We start from the raw sequence: 17,323 nt of genomic DNA, 5'->3' as shown, positions 1-17,323 counted from the left end.
ACAAGCCGGTTCTAACTCTGCTCTTCATTGCAGAGAATGCCACCCCGAAGGAACCCAGCAACCGAACCTAACGCATTAGAAATCGGAAGCCCTGAGGACAATGTTCACCCCGAGCTTGTGGACATTCCAGTCTTTGAAGTAGCGCCTCCGGGAAGTCAAGTGATGGACGCAATTGGCCAGCTAGTGTTGGCCTTAGATCGTGATAGGGTCGCAAGGCAGACAGTTGAAGGGATTGGTTGTTCTTTAAAGGACTTTTGTAGTCATCATTCGGAGAGCTTCGATGGGAGAGACGGTCACATCAGCGGAGAGAATTGACTGAACGATGTGGAGGAGTTGTTGACCACTATTGGATTAAGCTCCTTATAAGCTAACTAGGGAAGCTAAGCGCTATTGGCTGGACAAGAAGGTGGTGTTTGTTGTTGATTTAGAATCGGAGAATGCCATTACTTGGGATATCTTCAAGCATGAGTTTAATCGGCACTTCTTTCCCAAAGTCGTGCAGGAGGCTAAGGTGCGAGAATTTCTAGACTTGGTTCAGGGAAGTATGACGATGATTGAGTATGCAGCAAAGTTTCTGTAGTTATTGCGATTTAGCATGTGCCTCATTCCGAATGAGGAGAAGAAGGTGAAGAAGTTCGAACGAGGTTTGAACTCTCGTATTCGAATTATGATGAGTTGCCTTGACATTTGTGATTTCTCTCAATTGGCAGATTAAGCTTTGATCTATGAGGAGAGCCTAAAAGAGAATGCGGCTGAGTATGCAAATCAGAAACGGAGGACTCAAGGACCTGGTACTTCGGCAGGAGGAGCCGGGCCAGCTAAGAGAATGGCAGTGGGGAGCTTTCCACCCCAGAGGTCACAAGGACGTACCTCTAGTAATTCTCAAGTTCCGTTGCAGAAGAGTGAGATACCGGAGTTGTGCAGGAAATGTAATAGGGTCCATTAGGGACCATGTAGAATGGCAATCGGTACTTTCTACTAGTGTGGCCAGTTTGGTCACTTCAGCAAGGATTGCGTGGGCAAAGGAAGTGCTCAGAAACCTTTTGCGCCAGCACGAGTTTACGTGCTTGTTCCAAGAGAGTCGGAGGAAGGATCGGAAGTAGTGATAGGTACTGTCCCTATAATTGAATTTGAAGCTTCAATCTTGTTTGATTCAGGGGCTACCCATTCTTTCGTATCTGTTATGTTTGTAAGACTCACTAGACTTGTAGTACGAACTTTGGAACCTAGTCTTGATGTAACTAGTCCAGTGGGAAAAATTGTAGTCTGTAAGCATGCAGTTTACGGATGCCTCGTTAGCATTTGTGGAATAGTACTTCCCGCAAACTTAGTTGTTCTTCCTATGATTAGTTACGACGTTATTCTCAGAATGGATTGGCTGACGAAGCATCTGGCGATTATTGACTACGCTCGAAAGAAAGTCATGCTTAGACCATGGGGAGAAGTAGAAATGACGTACATTGGATCACGAGTGAGGTGCGATTATTGCTGTTTGGGCCAGGAAGCTTATTCTTAGAGGAGGACAGGCATTTTTGGCGTTAGTTATCGCCCCAGCGAAGGAAGAAAAGAAGGACCTACAAGACATCATTGTGGTACGAGACTATCCAGATGTCTTTTCAACAGACTACTCTGAATTACCATCACAGAGAGAGGTTGAATTTGGAATTGAGTGCGTGCCAGGCACTAATCCTATATCTAAGGCACCATATAGGATGGCACTTTAGAGTTGAAAGAGCTACAGGAACAGCTTTAAGAGCTTTTGGATAAAGAATTTATTCTCCCTAGTACATCACTGTGGGGAGCGCCGGTGTTGTTCGTGAGGAAGAAGGATGGGTCAATGTGGATGTGCATCGACTACCGCGAGCTGAACAAGGTGACAATCAAGAACAAGTATCCTCTACCTAGGATTGACAACTTGTTGGATCAGCTGCAGGGAGCGTACGTGTTTTCCAAGATTGATTTGCGCTCAGGCTATCACCAAGTGAGGGTGAAGGAAGACGATATTCCTAAGACGGCCTTTAGGACTCGTTATGGACACTATGAGTTTTTAGTTATGCCTTCTGGAGTAACTAACGCACCAGCTATCTTCATGAACACGATGAACAGAGTTTTTCATGACTATTTGGACCAATTCATCGTGGTTATCATTGACGACATCCTGATCTATTCAAAGACGTCGGAGGAGCATCTACGGAAGGCATTAGAGAGGCTTCGAAGGGAGCAGCTCTATGCTAAACTCGAGAAGTGCGAGTTTTGGTTGGACAGCATGCCTATCCTCTGACACGTGATTTTAGGAGAAGATGTAGTAGTTGACCCAGAGAAGGTAAAGGCAGTGGTGGAGTGAACTAGGCCAACCAGTGTATTTGAGATCCAAAGTTTTTTAGGACTCGTTGGTTACTACCGACGCTTCATCGAGGATTTCTCGAAGCTGTCGAGGCCATTCACTGCTTTGACTAAGAAGACCGCCCACTTTGTTTGGACGAATGAGTGTGAGAAGAGTTTTCAAGAGCTGAAGAAGCGCTTGATAATTGCTCTAGTGTTGGCATTACCTACAGAATCTGAAAATTTCGTAGTGTATGGCGACGCCTCTAAGAAGGGATTAGGGTGCGTGCTTATGCAAAACAGCAATGTTATTGCCTACGCTTCACGCCAACTGAAGACTTATGAGCAGAACTATCACATGCACGACATGGAGTTGGCAACGGTCGTGTTTGCTCTAAAGATCTGGAGGCACTACTTGTATAGCGAGAAGTGCGAGATCTAGACGGACCATAAGTGTAGCGCCCCGGAATTTTTCAAAATATTTAATAGATTATTTTGATGATGATATTATTTTGATATTCATTTTAGCCTATGATTTTAATTCTTGGAAAATTTATGATATTACCGAGAGTGGTAATTAGAGAATGGTAATTGGTGAAATAGTATGATAGTAAAATGGAAGGTAGAATAATCAATGGTAGGTATAATAGTAGATGGAGATTTATAGATGGATACTAGTAGATGGAGATTTATAAATAAGTGCTAGTAGATGGAGATTTATAGATAAGTACTAGTAGATGGAGAATTATAGATGGAGATTAGTGGATGAAGGTTTATAGATGAAGATTGGTAGATGGAGGTGGTTTCCTATAAATAGAGTCCTCACCCTTCACAAATTTCACCACTCCACTCCCTTCTCTTCCACATATTCTTCATTCTTCCGTTTTCTACTTGGTCTTTCTTCTTTCTGAAAGTGTTTACACGAAACAGAGAGAGAAAGGGCGAGACAAAGCGTTGCAAGAAACAAAGAACACGAGAGAGAACGGACTTGAGTAATTAGTTTGAAAGATATACTAGTAGTGTTAATCAGATTGGAGCAACTAGATCATTTGACCACTTTTAGCTTCAGTCTAGAGGTAAGTAAATTCACTACCCCTTCTAAAATTACTTCATGTCATGCTATTTATTCATTCTTGTATCAAACTGTAAATGATTATTTTATTTACCTGTCATGGATATATGTTGCATGCATGAAGGATTTCTAAAAGAATTATTTAGAAAGTTTCTATTTCTTTAAATGCTTTCTAAGTACACAAGTTTATATTTGGAAAAGTTTCCATTTTTTAGAAAAGAAAGTTGAGAAATGATGATGATTATAAGAAAGAAGAATGATGATAAACCCTCCTACATGTTGCCCTAAGATGCATCAAAAGAAGTACAAAGAAAAGTACAAGAGATGAGATAAATGTTTATGAAATGAGGGCACATGTATGGAGGAGAGTATTTTTGGCCCCAAGATAAGTAAGAATGAGAGAGTTCGGTACCGATACTCGGATGGAGGCGAAACCACTGAAGGAGGCTATGCCAGAAGGTGGTATTCCATCAACAGACCGTTGAGTGCACCAAGAAAAAGAGTTAATTAACGGTCGGGGCATGGCTGAGGCCACAGTTCAGTGCCATGGTCACAAGGACCCGCAACCCTCATACACAGGGGTAATAGTGTACATGGGCCCTAATATGAGAAAACGATAATATGATTTCAACGATGATATACTATGATGATTTTCAATGATGGTATATTATGATGAATTTCAACGATGATATACTATGATAATTTTCAATGATGATATACTATGTTGATTTATATGTTGATTTATAAAGATGATTTATAGCGATGCATTATGATGATGATGTAATAGTACGTATATGCTACGGAAGATACAACCGTACATACATGTATTATTATTATGGCTGGATGTATATTTATTTGCGAAAACGATTATCAAAACTGAGAACAAGGAGCAAAACTATTTATGGTTGTGGATTTTACTTGCTGGGCCCCTTTGGGCTCATTCAGTTTTATTTCTTGTTTTCAGGTAGAAAGGACGCTGGAATAGAAGGCCGGAATGGGGGCGGGAATAATTATTAATTTTCAAAGTCTTTTTCATATCAATTATTGTAATAATATGATATTCCGCAACTAAAGTTTAATGTTTTCTAATTTCGCTTGTAATAAACTCTTTTGAATAATGTTTTATACATTTATCGTATCCTTTGAAATCAAGTACTCTGATAGACCTTATAGATCTTTGCAAGAACTTTTGTTGTAAAAGGAGAACAGTGGCAAACTCAGCCTTAACGGGCTGAGGAGGTTACAATAAGAGCTTGAAGTACTTCTTTCCCCAGAAGGAGCTTAACATGAGGTAGAGAAGGTGGTTGGAACTGATCAAGGATTATGATTGTGAGATCAATTATCATCCTAGCAAGGCTAACGTAGTAGCAGATGCGTTGAGCAGGAAATCAACGGTGGAGCTTGTTGCTCTTGGAATTTCTCAACCCCAGTTGATCAGGGACTTCGTTGGAATGGGATTGGAAGTAATAAGCGAAGGTGTGCTTGCACATTTGACTAACCTGGTAGTTCAGTTAGAGCTTCTTGCTAGAATCGAAGCCGCTCAATTGGAGGATCTTGAGTGTTCCAAGATCAAGCAATTGCTTGAAGAAGGAAAGGTGAAGGAATTTTGTCTTAAGGACAATGGGTTCCTCTCCCATTTCAAGCAAGTATGTGTGCCAGAAAGTGGAGGATTAAGGAAGTAGACAATGAGTGAGGCTCATCGTTCCACGTAAACTGTACATCCTGGTAGTACTAAGATGTACAGGAACGTGAAAGGATCATATTGGTGGAACAATATAAAGCAGGATATAGCAAGATTTGTGGAACAATGCTCAACCTGCCAACAAGTTAAAGTAGAGCATCAGAGGCCGGTAGGGACGCTCAAACCCTTGCTTATACCTAAGTGGAAATGGGACGAGATCGCTATGGATTTTATTTTGGGGTTACCCAAGACACCCACTGGAGAGGATCACAAAGAGTGCTCACTTCATTCCCATGATGGTTAAGGATCCAATGGATAAGTTGGCCAGATTATATGTTCAGAATATAGTCCAATTACATGGAGTACCATCGGCAATTATATCGGATAGAGACTCTTGCTTTACTTTGAGGTTTTGGCAAAGTCTGCAGAAGGAGATTGGAATGAAGCTGAAGTTTAGTACCGCTTTTCACCCCCAAATAGATGGCCAGTCGGAGCAGACTAACCAAATTCTGGAAGACATGCTACGAGCTTGCGTGTTGGGTTTCAAAGGTAGTTAGGTCTAGTACCTACCTTTGATTGAGTTTTCCTACAACAATAGCTATCAAGCGACTATTGGAATGCCGCCTTATGAAGCACTTTATGGACGTAAGTGTCAGTCGCCCCTGTATTGGGACAACGTTGGTGAGAGGTAGACGTTGGGGTCGAAGTTGATTCAAGATACTCGTGACTAGGTGCTCATCATTAGAGAAAGGATGAGTGCAACTCAAAGTCGGCAAAAGAGCTATACCGATAATCGAAGAAGACCATTGGAATTCGAAGTCAGAGACTGTGTATTGCTCAAGATATCACCCATGTGGGGAGTGATGCAATTTGGGAAGAAGGGGAAGCTCAGCCCTCGATTTATTGGATCGTTAGAGATCACCCAGAGAATAGGGAGGTTGGCATGTAAGATTGCCTTAACCCCAGATTTGGTCGGTACGCATGATGTTTTTCATGTCTCGATGCTGAGGAAGTACATTGCTAACCCCGATGTAATTGTGGAATACGAGTTGTTAGGGATCCAGTGGGGATTGACCTATGTTGAGGAACAGGTGAAGATCGTGGAAAGAAGGAGCAAGTGTTACTTACCAAAACGATTCCTGTCGTTAAGGTACTGTGGTGTAACCATGGTGTCGAGGGACCATCATGGGAGGCGAAGCATGTTAAGTGCAAAAATATTCATATTTTAGCCCTTAACTTATATTTGTTAATTCCTTAGTTTTGTTGGTTTGTGCTATTTTATTTCTCTTTTTGTATTTTCTTTGTTTTATAGGTCATGGAAGAAAAGAAAGCGTTTTCGGAAAAGTTCGAAGCTTAAAGGGCAAATTGGGAAGACCTAGAAGATATAGTTAAGCTTAACCAATCATAATAGATGACCTATATGATGTGGTTAAGTTTAATCAAACAAATGAAATGATTAAATTGGAATTTCTCAAATTGAGTTAAAATCGGATTGGATTCAAATTTGGATTATGCACATGTCTTGGTATTTGGACCATAAATTTCAGCTCAAATATCCGATTGAGGTGACTCAAGTGGCATTGAAAATCTAACTCAAAATTCTACAAACCACTGTGAGCATTTTCCTAATTCGGACGTGCGCTATGCCAAAATCGTCCCGCAAGGTAAGAACGCAAATATGGATGAATCCTATTCCGATTTGGACTTAGGTTATCTTTATCCTAATTGGACTAGGAGATAAACCTCCGAATTTCCTAGTATTACTAAGGCTTTTAGGACTCTCCTAAGCCCTATAAATACACCTCTAAGCCTCATAATACAAGAGACAATTTAAGAGACAACTCTTGGGGAGAGGAATTGGAGGCTACTTTAAGGAGTTGTTTTTTGTTCTTTCTTTCCCTTTTCTTTTTAGTTTTATTTTAATTATGTGTAACTAAACCTTTAGTAGGGCTAGATTGAAGCCCTAATTATGTTTCTTTAATATTTCAATATTGGCGCCTTTGTGATAATCATATTGTGATGCTTAACTTGATTAATGCCTGTTTTATTGAATTCCTCATATGTGTGTGATTGGTCATTATATACATGTGGTATGGATTAGTTATTTAAGTCAATTTAGATGAGCGAGCTTGGGCTTAATAAAGTAACAAAAGAACCTTACCACGGGTTCTTAGGTTAATTAACATGAGGAACCGGGAGTAAATACCCATACCGTATGCCTCATGTGTTTGTCGATTTTCAAAGATTTATGTTTTCTTAAAGAACAACTTAGTAGACGCCCATGCTAAATCCTTTAAGAAAGACAAGAATTAGAATAGATGCCCATGCCTAATTCATTGCTTAGGGAGATCAATAGCTTAAGGAATAGACACCCATACTCTTAGGTTGGCAAACATTAGGTATTCATAATATGATTAGAGCATTGGCATATTGTTATATTATTTGAGCATGATTAGTGGTGGATATCAAAGCCCTACCTTTATCTTTATCTTTATTTATTTTCATAGTATCAATTTTGTGACAAAGTTGATATTTTAATCAATTCTAAATAAAATCAACAATCTCCATGGGATCAATCTTGTACTTGCTGCACTATACTATTGTTTTGATCTTGTGCACTTGCGAGTTAAAACGTACTAAATATTATCTATTAATTTAGGTAGTATTTGGCACAACAAAGCATGACATGCGGAGTCGTTATCCACATTTGTTTGAGTGATTGTGTATGACTCTTTCCTTTAAGAATATACTTGGATAGTATACCTATTTCCATTTTGGATAATGGAATACTTGATTAAGAAAGAGTTTGCTTTTCTCTATAGGATCATGGCACCTATACCAATCAACCCAGACTGCATGTGGAACTACTCGTTTTGTGAGCTGATGGATTTAGGAGTAGAGATTGATGACGACTGTTATAGTATTGGTAACATTGAGTACGACCTGTTAGATGACTTGCAAGATGATTTTACGCAGTTGTTTGAGGATGATGAAGTGCTAGTTAATGGATGGGAAGAGATAGCCCAGGAACCTACTGAGCACGATGTTGACGATATTATGGACGAAAGGTAACATTCTGTTCCTCTTTGAATGCTGTTTTTTTGATATTTTATCTAGAAATTTCAAGGACAAAATTTTTTTAAGGAGAGGAGAATGTAGTAGCCCAAATAATTAACTAATGCTTAGGTCACTTAGTTAGAGGGTTAATTTGGGTTTTGGGTCACTAGGAACAGTTGGAAGGGCACTTTGGGTATTTTGGACTTTCTGACCGGACGTACACTAGGGTTGCCGGACGTGCGCTCCTGTTTTTAGTAGAGGACGTACGCATGGAGTCCACCTTACGTTCGTTGTCAATAGTATGCCGTACTCTGCCAATAGTACAAGGACATACGATAGGGGACCACCGGATGTACGCTACTTTTTGGAAAACCTCTAGATAATACCTGGACATACGCTACAACCTTTGGACCGCTGTGTAAACAGTACCAGATGTACGGCCCAGTAGTACCGAACGTCCGCTACTTTTCAGAAGAATTGGTGAATGTCTCTAGCTTTTTTCCTCTATAAATATTAACCCTACCCTCGCCCTTTTCTCGTTCAAACTCACCCCTAGGCTCCCAGAAACCATTTTGTGAGTGTGTTCCTGTGAGATTGTGTGTTTTGTGGAGAATGAGAGGTGTTTTCTTGAAGATTGCTTCTTGAAGGTAACCCTCTGCACCTAACATTTTCTTTCTAAGTCGTTATGCTCTTTTAATGCTTTCTAGAGTAGCTTAGACGTTGGTTTGAGATTTAGACATATTATACCTTTGATGTTGTTTAGAGTTGGGTTTAGCAAACCATTATGTTTTCTATTACATGGGGATATTGTTTTGAGATAGGTAGTCTTAAAAAGCCTTTTTGGTAGCCTTAGAAATCGATTTGGGAGGATAGGAGGACAAAGGCACAAAATAAGGTTCTACTTGAAACGTTCTGGGCAGACATACGGCATCGGGCCCGAACATATGGTCAAAAGCATTACAGGGAATGCTATTTTGGTCGGCCGTCCGATAGCTCCTGTGTTTCATGTTCTAAGGTTGTTTTAGTCAGACCTAGAACTAATGGAAGGTTTTCCAAAGATTTGGAGAACCCAAACTTGTTGAAGGAATACTCGGAGGATTTAATCGACCCAGGTGAGTTTTAACTCACATAATGCTCACTGTTATTTTCCATGACTGCACGTCTATTTTGTGTACTAAAATATGCATATTTGTAACTCTCACAATTTACACTTGTTGCACATGAACTCTAGCATTTTTGAGAAAAACGTTGTGCTGAATATGTTAACAAAGTGAGACTTGTAAAAAGCATGCATGTAAAATACAGATAAGATAAATTGCATTGTATGGCATGGTATACGGGTACATGCGGTATAAGGGCCATGGGCTTACTATACATGTTAACTTTATGGTCAAAGGTGTGTGTTATATGGGCCTTAGATCCAATGGTTGTTTCATGACTAGCGCAACCTTAACGAGCGGTCGCTACAGAACGAACATCATTAGCGGTGTGGGCCACCCGAGGTCGGACTCGATCGTGCCGCTAATGTTATGTAAGGTAGCGTACAATGGCTAGGACACTGGCATTGTATTACAGGTCATTCGGGACAGTACCAACCCTGCTGAGAAGGGGTAATATATCGGGTAGACCATACTGTTGAACTATGACTGTTACTTTATATCATATGTATATATCATATATCTATATCACGTCTGTGCTAAACTGTCATGATGGAATTGTTATATGCTTTATAAAAACCAGATTTCATTACAAAAACTGGCATGCGCATTATATGTGTTAACATTCACTATGTGTTTAGACTTGCCCCTTTATTTTTTGTCTTTTCCTCTCCATTACAAATAATTGCGCGGTTTAGCTAGCTTAAACAGAGATGCCTTCGGAGTAGACGTAGGTAATCGCGCAGGATTTGATCCGAGTAATTTTTGAGGATTTGGGCCTAGTTTAGTTACACTCTATGTGGACTGATGGAGGAACCACCCGAGCAGACATGATTGAGATTGTTATCTCTCTACCTTTACTTAAACTTAGGATTTGATTTGTTGATCTTTTATTAAGACAATTATATTATGAGTTGTAACTTTATGATGATCTGATGACCGGTACATTTGATGATTATCTTTATATCATGAGGTACTTTGTTTACTCTGGTCTATGAATGTGTGGTTGTGTATGTAATGCTTTTTATTCCTATAGTTTAGAAAGTCCTCCACTGAGGTCTCTCGTCTTTAAGAGGTTGAAATCCCCTAGTGTTGTCTTGTGAGGGATAGGGCTGGGAGACAAACCATGGGATCAATTTCTAGCTAATTGACTTGCCAATCAGGGTAGTTACATTGTGGCCGGCCATGGTCTCTTCGCTTCCCATGTGCCTCTTAGGGCTAGCTCATGTTTAGCTCTTTCCTAGAAGCCCAATGCTTGGGATTTTGGTTTTATCCCATTGGCTCAATGCTCATTAATTTCTTCTTAAGATTTTAGTAATTAAATCCACGAGCCTAAAGCTCTTTTAATTGCTTAAGCCCTTAGGAATTAAATCCATGAGCGTAAAACTCTTTTAATTCCTAAACCCAATCAACTCCAAATAATAAGCAACATAGGAATTAAATTCTTTGACCCATGTTTTATAAAATAAAACAACTCAAATAAATAAATGCATAATTGAGGCCCAAAACAAATAGTCAATTTACATTGGCTCAAAGAAGGACCTAAAGGAAAAATACATTTAGCTCTAATAAGCCTGTGACAATTGTCATCCATGACCTATCACAAGACACTATTAATCACAATTGATTCCATTAAATAAATGTGATTACACTCTAATATGTATTTTTTATTTAATCAATTAATTCTCGTGATGTACTTATTTATTACTTATGAACCATCCATGGAATTATTCCGTAGTCAAATCAAAGTCAATACATTGTTACTTTATTCACTACTTATTTTCTTTGAGTACCCAATTTAATTACATGATTATCCTTTTGTACCTTGTGAGACTCCATTTCACCTTGTACATATAAGTTTCAGTAAATTCCATTTCACCCTTGAAGAGGGTGTTTTCAAAATGTTATATGTGACCACCCAATGCACAGAGATGTTGACTAATAAAAATATCTCATTCATAGATACATCAAAGTGACCTACACTTTACATCTGAGCTCACAATCTTCTCAAGATTTATAGTAACTAATAAGCCATCGTGCATGTACATCGTTCTTCAAGACAATATTAAAAGAATGATGACTCATGTGGTTCGTTCGGTGCATGGTACGATTTGATCTTACACCAACATATCAACCTGAAGCCCACTTGCTTTTCCTATTCAAGATAAATTGTTCAATTGACATGTTATAGTCTACATAGATTTTCAAGTTCCATTTGCAAATACTAATTATCTTTTATATAAGTGACATGGGCCTATGGTTATGATTTTCTGTGTGATAATTTCTTTGTTCACCCCATAGTAAAAAAAAAATGTAATTTAGGGACCTTGCATGTATATAATATGAAAATATTCATATATATATATATATATATATGTAAAACATTTATGTAGATGCCCAGTGTTTAGTAATAAAATTAGGAAATAAGCAATATTATTCAATTATAACCAAAGTATCTTCCAAACTTAGTAGGTGCAAACAGGGTTTGACCGGATGGAGTTCAGTGAAATATGGTGAGGTGGAGAAAGATATTCAGTGTAAAACAAAAAGGTCAGCAACCTTATAGACAACTGAAGGTCCTAACAATCAAGAGTAGATAAAGCAACTACAAAAGGAGATTGATCATTTAATGGAGATGGAAGATCTGAAATGGAAGCAACGGGCGAAGCGAAATTGGTTTAAACACGGGGACCAGAATACACAATTTTTTAATGCGTGGGCGAGTCACTATCGGAAGATCAATTTTATCGGGAAAATAATTGATGAAGAGGGAACACTATGGAGCGAACCTGAAGACATAGAGAGCCTTTGTCCATTATTTCCAGAGTCTTTTCACAATGGCTAATCCAGTGGGGGTGCAAGAGAGTATTAGTGAAGTTGAAGGCTAGGTTACGAACAAGATGGATGCGCAATTACTGAGAGCTTTTAATACAGAGGAAATTGATTTTGCTCTATCTCAAATGCATCCGTTGAAAGTTCCAAGACCCAATGGTTTTACTGCGGTGTTCTATCAACAATATTGGACCACGGTGGGGCGAGATATTTGTAGTGCAGTGATGAGTTTTCTCCAATCAGGTAGCATGAATCCCGATTTAAATTCTACTTTTATTGCCTTGATTCCTAAGTCTAATCCATCTACAAAAGTCACTGAGTTTCGCTCAATAAGTCTATGCAATGTGATGTACAAATTGATTTCTAAAGTGCTTGCAAATAGAATGAAGAGGATTCTCCCACACATTATCTCTCCAAATCAGAGCGCTTTTATTCCAGGGCGCCTAATTACAGATAATGTTTTGGTAGCATATGAGGCTCTCCATACAATGGATTCTAAAATGGTTGGTAAGAAAGGTTATATGGGAATAAAACTTGATATAAGCAAAGCCTACGACAGAGTTGAATGGGATTATTTAGAATCTCTTATGCGAAAGGTGGGTTTTGCGGAGCCTTGGATCAGATTAATTATGGAGTGCGTACACACAGTCACCTATTCAATCCTGATAAATGGTGATCCCAGGGCCATATAATCCCAACAAAAGGTCTACGACAGGGTGACCCTCTATCCCCGTATCTCTTTCTTTTGTGTGCTGAAGGGTTGAGTTCCCTATTATTGAAGGCAAACGGGGAGGAAAAAATTTCCGGTGTTCCTATTGTTCGAGGTGGCCTTCAGGTGAGCCATTTATTTTTTTGCGGATGATAGTTTGCTATTTTGCAGAGCAAATGTGATAGAGTGGGGGTATATACAACAGTTGCTTACCATTTATGAGAAAGCATCGGGGCAGAAAATTAACACAGGGAAGACTTCTATTTTCTTCAGCAGGAATACAAAGCGCGAGTTCAAGGAGTTCATTTTATCTATAGCAGGGATGGCCTCGTCGAACAACTATGAGAAATATTTGGGGCTTCCGGCAGTAGTGGGCAGGTTAAAAAATAGAACTTTTGTGAGCATTAAGGGTAGGGTTAGATCCAAGCTAAGTGGATGGGAGGAGAAATTCTTGTCATAGGCGGGGAGGGAGATTCTCATAAAGGCGGTGATCCAAGCAATTCCTATATACAGTATGAGTATTTTTCTTCTTCCTAAGACATTGTGCTGGGAATTAAATTCGATGATGAGTAATTTTTGGTGGGGTGGAAAAGATGGCTTGGGTGAGTTGGAAGTGGATGGGGAGACCAAAAGATTAGGGAGATATGGGTTTTAGGGACTTGGAAAGTTTTAACCTTGCAAAGCTCATGAAACAGGGATGGCGCTTATTACAAAATCCGGATACATTGGTGGCCAGAATTTTCAAAGCAAAATATTAACCAAATTCAACTTTTTTGGAGGCTGATTTGGGCAAAAAACCATCATATGCTTGGCGAAGTATATACAATTCCCGAGCACTTCTAAAATCGAGGCTGATGTGGAGAGTGGGGAATGGGAAGTCTATCAAAATCTGGGGGGATAAGTGGCTTATGTCACCAACTTCCTATGCGATTCAATCTCCAGTTTGGATTCTGGATTCGGAGTCTAAGGTAGAAAAATTGATTGGTGAAGATTTACGATGGTGGAACATAGCTCTTATCCAAAATATCTTCCAACCTGATGAGGTGGCAAAAATCTGCAATATGGATATGAGCCCGTACGGTAACAATGACAGATTAATATGGAATAGCACCCCAAACGGGATGCTTTCAATGAGGAGCGCCTATCACACTAAAAAGGCAAGAGTCTTGAGAGAACAAGGAGAAAGTTCTAAGGCCTCCAACCTTAATGGAACGTGGAAGATTCTGTGGAAAATGCAGGCCCCCGGGGTTGTTAAAAATTTTCTTTGGAGAGTTGGCAATAACTTGCTACCTACAAAGGAAAATTTATGCAGGAAGAGGATAGTGGAAGACTCTATGTGCCCCATTTGTGGTCTGTTTCCATAGACGATTGGACACATATTATGAAGCTGCAATTCGGCTACAGATGTGTGGATGGAGGGTGCAAGTAAAATTTAGAAACTTTCCAAAGTGGCTTATGATGGAATGGATCTTCTAGAGAAGTTATTGGAGGTGCTGGACGAACAACAAATGGAGTTGGTGGTTATCATTGCTAGACATATATGGCTTAGGCGAAACAATGTGGTTTTTGGTGGGGACTTTGTAACTCCGTCCAGATTGTATCGTAGTGCACAAATTTCTCTGGAAAATTTTAAACAAGCCGTTGAGATTGATGATCATCAAGAGAGGAGGCCAAGAAATAATAAGAAACGTAAATGAAACAAGCCATCTGAAGGGGTTGACAAAGTGAACTGGGATGCTACTCTTGACACTACCTCCAAGAGGATGGGAGTGGGAGTGGGAGTGATCGTGAAGGATACAGAAGGCTTAGTATTGGCAGCCATGTGCACCATCTTTCCTCTCATTACTGAGTCCACAATAGCTGAAGCAGTAGTGGCATGGAGGGCTATGGAATTTTGCAAAAGCTTGGGATTCCAACGGATTTTTCTGGAGGGGGATGCGCTTGAAATTGTGAATAATTTAAGACAAGAAGGCTCTTGTTGGAATCGGTATGGGCATTTAATAGAAGATATCCGAGTCACTCTCAACAGCTTACAGAGTTGGGTTGTTGGTCACGTACGGAGGGTCAAGTGGCTCCACCAGGATCCCACATGGACTTGAGCCAAACCAGGTCTAGGTCCTCAAAAATGACTTTGATCAAGTTCCTCACTACCATTAGATAGTTCCCTGAATCCATCTCCTACTAAACTAGCTATAATGATGTAGATATACATATAAAGGGAAAATAATACAAAAGTAAGTCCAACGACTTAATGAGTAAAAATGCACATGATGTACACATTAGTAGATGATGAACTCAGTTGTATATAAACTACATTCAACATTATGAGGCGACATTTTATCATGAATGAAATATATATATATAATACATGCTATAATATGAGAATCATGTCATAGTTTAAACTGTATAGTCTACCCAGGATATTACCCATTATCAACAGGGTTGGCGTTGTCTTGAGGGATCTTTAATACAATACCGGTGCCTTGAATATTGCATGCTACCATCCATAACACTAGCAGCCTGACCGAGTCTGACCTCGGGTGGCCCACGCTACTAATAATGTACATCTTGTAGCCTCCCGCCAATCAAACATAGATGCGCAAGTCACAAGCAACCATTTGATGCAAGGCCTATATAACAAACATATTTGACCATAGAGTTAGTTAACTTGTATAGTAAGCCTATGGCCGTTATCCCGCACGTATCGGTGTACCATGCCATACGATACAATTAGTCTTATCAGTCTTTTACATGCATGCTCTTATAAATCTCACCATGTTCATTATCTTGCTTAATCAACACATATTTTGAGAAAGTAAAGTTCATAGTAATCCAAAATGTTATGTTTTAGGTTGGCTAATTCGATGTCCAAAAGTGTATTCCTTTCTCGTTTGAAGCTCCATTTGCAAGACTGTTCGTAGTCCATTCGAACGTGCAGCAGCTAGTACTAAAAGCTGAGAGCTCGTTTTGCAAGATCGTTCGTAGTTTGTTCGAACGTTCAGCATCTAGTGCTAAAAGCCGAAAGCTTCATTCGCAAGGCCGTTTACTGAGTGTTTGAACGAGAGGTGTTAGAGAAGAGGTTTAACCAAGCCGTGTCCGAATGGGGTTTTAGTCCGTCCAAACGTCAGTTGTCTGTTGCCACATTAGGGTTTTTCAACTTCAGCTTGGATTTCTATAAAACTCTAGTTTCGTTCGTACAAGGCTGTTTGCCGTCCGAGCGCTACTGCGGATTTTCCATAATAAGCTTTTCTACTTCATCAAGGAAACCTAATTCTCAGTGCCTATATATAGAACTCTTTAGAGCATGATATTTTCTAAGCAATTAAGAGTCAAACTTCCATGTTGTGCTAAAATAGGATTATTAGTATTCAAAGCTTCAAAGCTATTTTCTCGTAGAGTGTTGTTGTGTTTGAGAAGCCAATTTGTTCATCAACGACAAGAAGTCTATTGGAGGATCGGGTAAAGGAGAATCACTTTAAGAAGATTGTCGAGTTAGGAAGACAAGCGGGAAGCTTGTTGAACTTACAGAGCCGAGGAGTTACAAAGGGTTGTAAGTGTCCTTATGTTTGTAATTTGAATTTTCTTTTAGTGATTTCCTAGGTTTGGCTGTCCCAGAAAGGTTTTACTTTTAGAGAGATTTCTAAAAGGTTTTCTCTTCGTTACCAAAATATCTGTATATCTGTGATTTACTGCTTTACATATTTTGGTGATTGTTTATTACATGGTTCTTACTTTTAATTCCACATTGATTTTTGTTAAACACCAATTCACCCCCTCTATGTGTATTTAGGAGTATGTTTTATATTTTCAACTGGTATCAGAGCAGGTTCACTCCTTGAATGATTAATTTCCTAAGTGTGATCTTAAACACCTCATAAGATGTCTCTAACTCTTAATTATGTTCCTTCTTTTGATGGATCTAATTATGGCTACTGGAAATCTCATATGAGATTTTTCCTAAAATCCATAGACATTTGGTCTGTTGTTGATTCTGGATGGAAAGCACCATATAAGCTAATAGCTGAATAGTCTACTCTTGAAAAAAAAAAAAAAAAAAAAAATACACTCATTTTGGGAATGACAGAGCTATGAATGCCATATTCCTGGCAATATCACAAGATGAATTCTCTAGAAAATCTAATTGTGATAATGCTAAAGCTACATGGGAAATCCTATAAACTACATATGAAAGGTACACAACTTGTTAAATCTTCAAAACTTCAAATGTTAGGTTCTCAGTTTGAAGGAATCAGGATGCTAGAGGATGAGACATTTAATGAGTTTTATACCAAACTCAGTGCAATAAGTAATTCCATGATCAACCTTGGAAAAAAAGTTTCTGCACTAAAGTTGATTAAGAAAATCGTGAGATCTCTCCCTGAAAGATTTAGAATCAAAGTTACAACTATTGAAGAGAGTAAATACCTAAAAACTATGAGAATAGAAGACCTAGTTGGATCTCTTCCGAATTATGAGTTTTCTTTGCCCCAGCC

This window comes from Corylus avellana, chromosome ca3, assembly GCF_901000735.1.
Source record: "Corylus avellana chromosome ca3, CavTom2PMs-1.0".
NCBI lineage: Eukaryota > Viridiplantae > Streptophyta > Magnoliopsida > Fagales > Betulaceae > Corylus > Corylus avellana.
Note: the sequence above shows the minus strand (reverse complement) of the source record.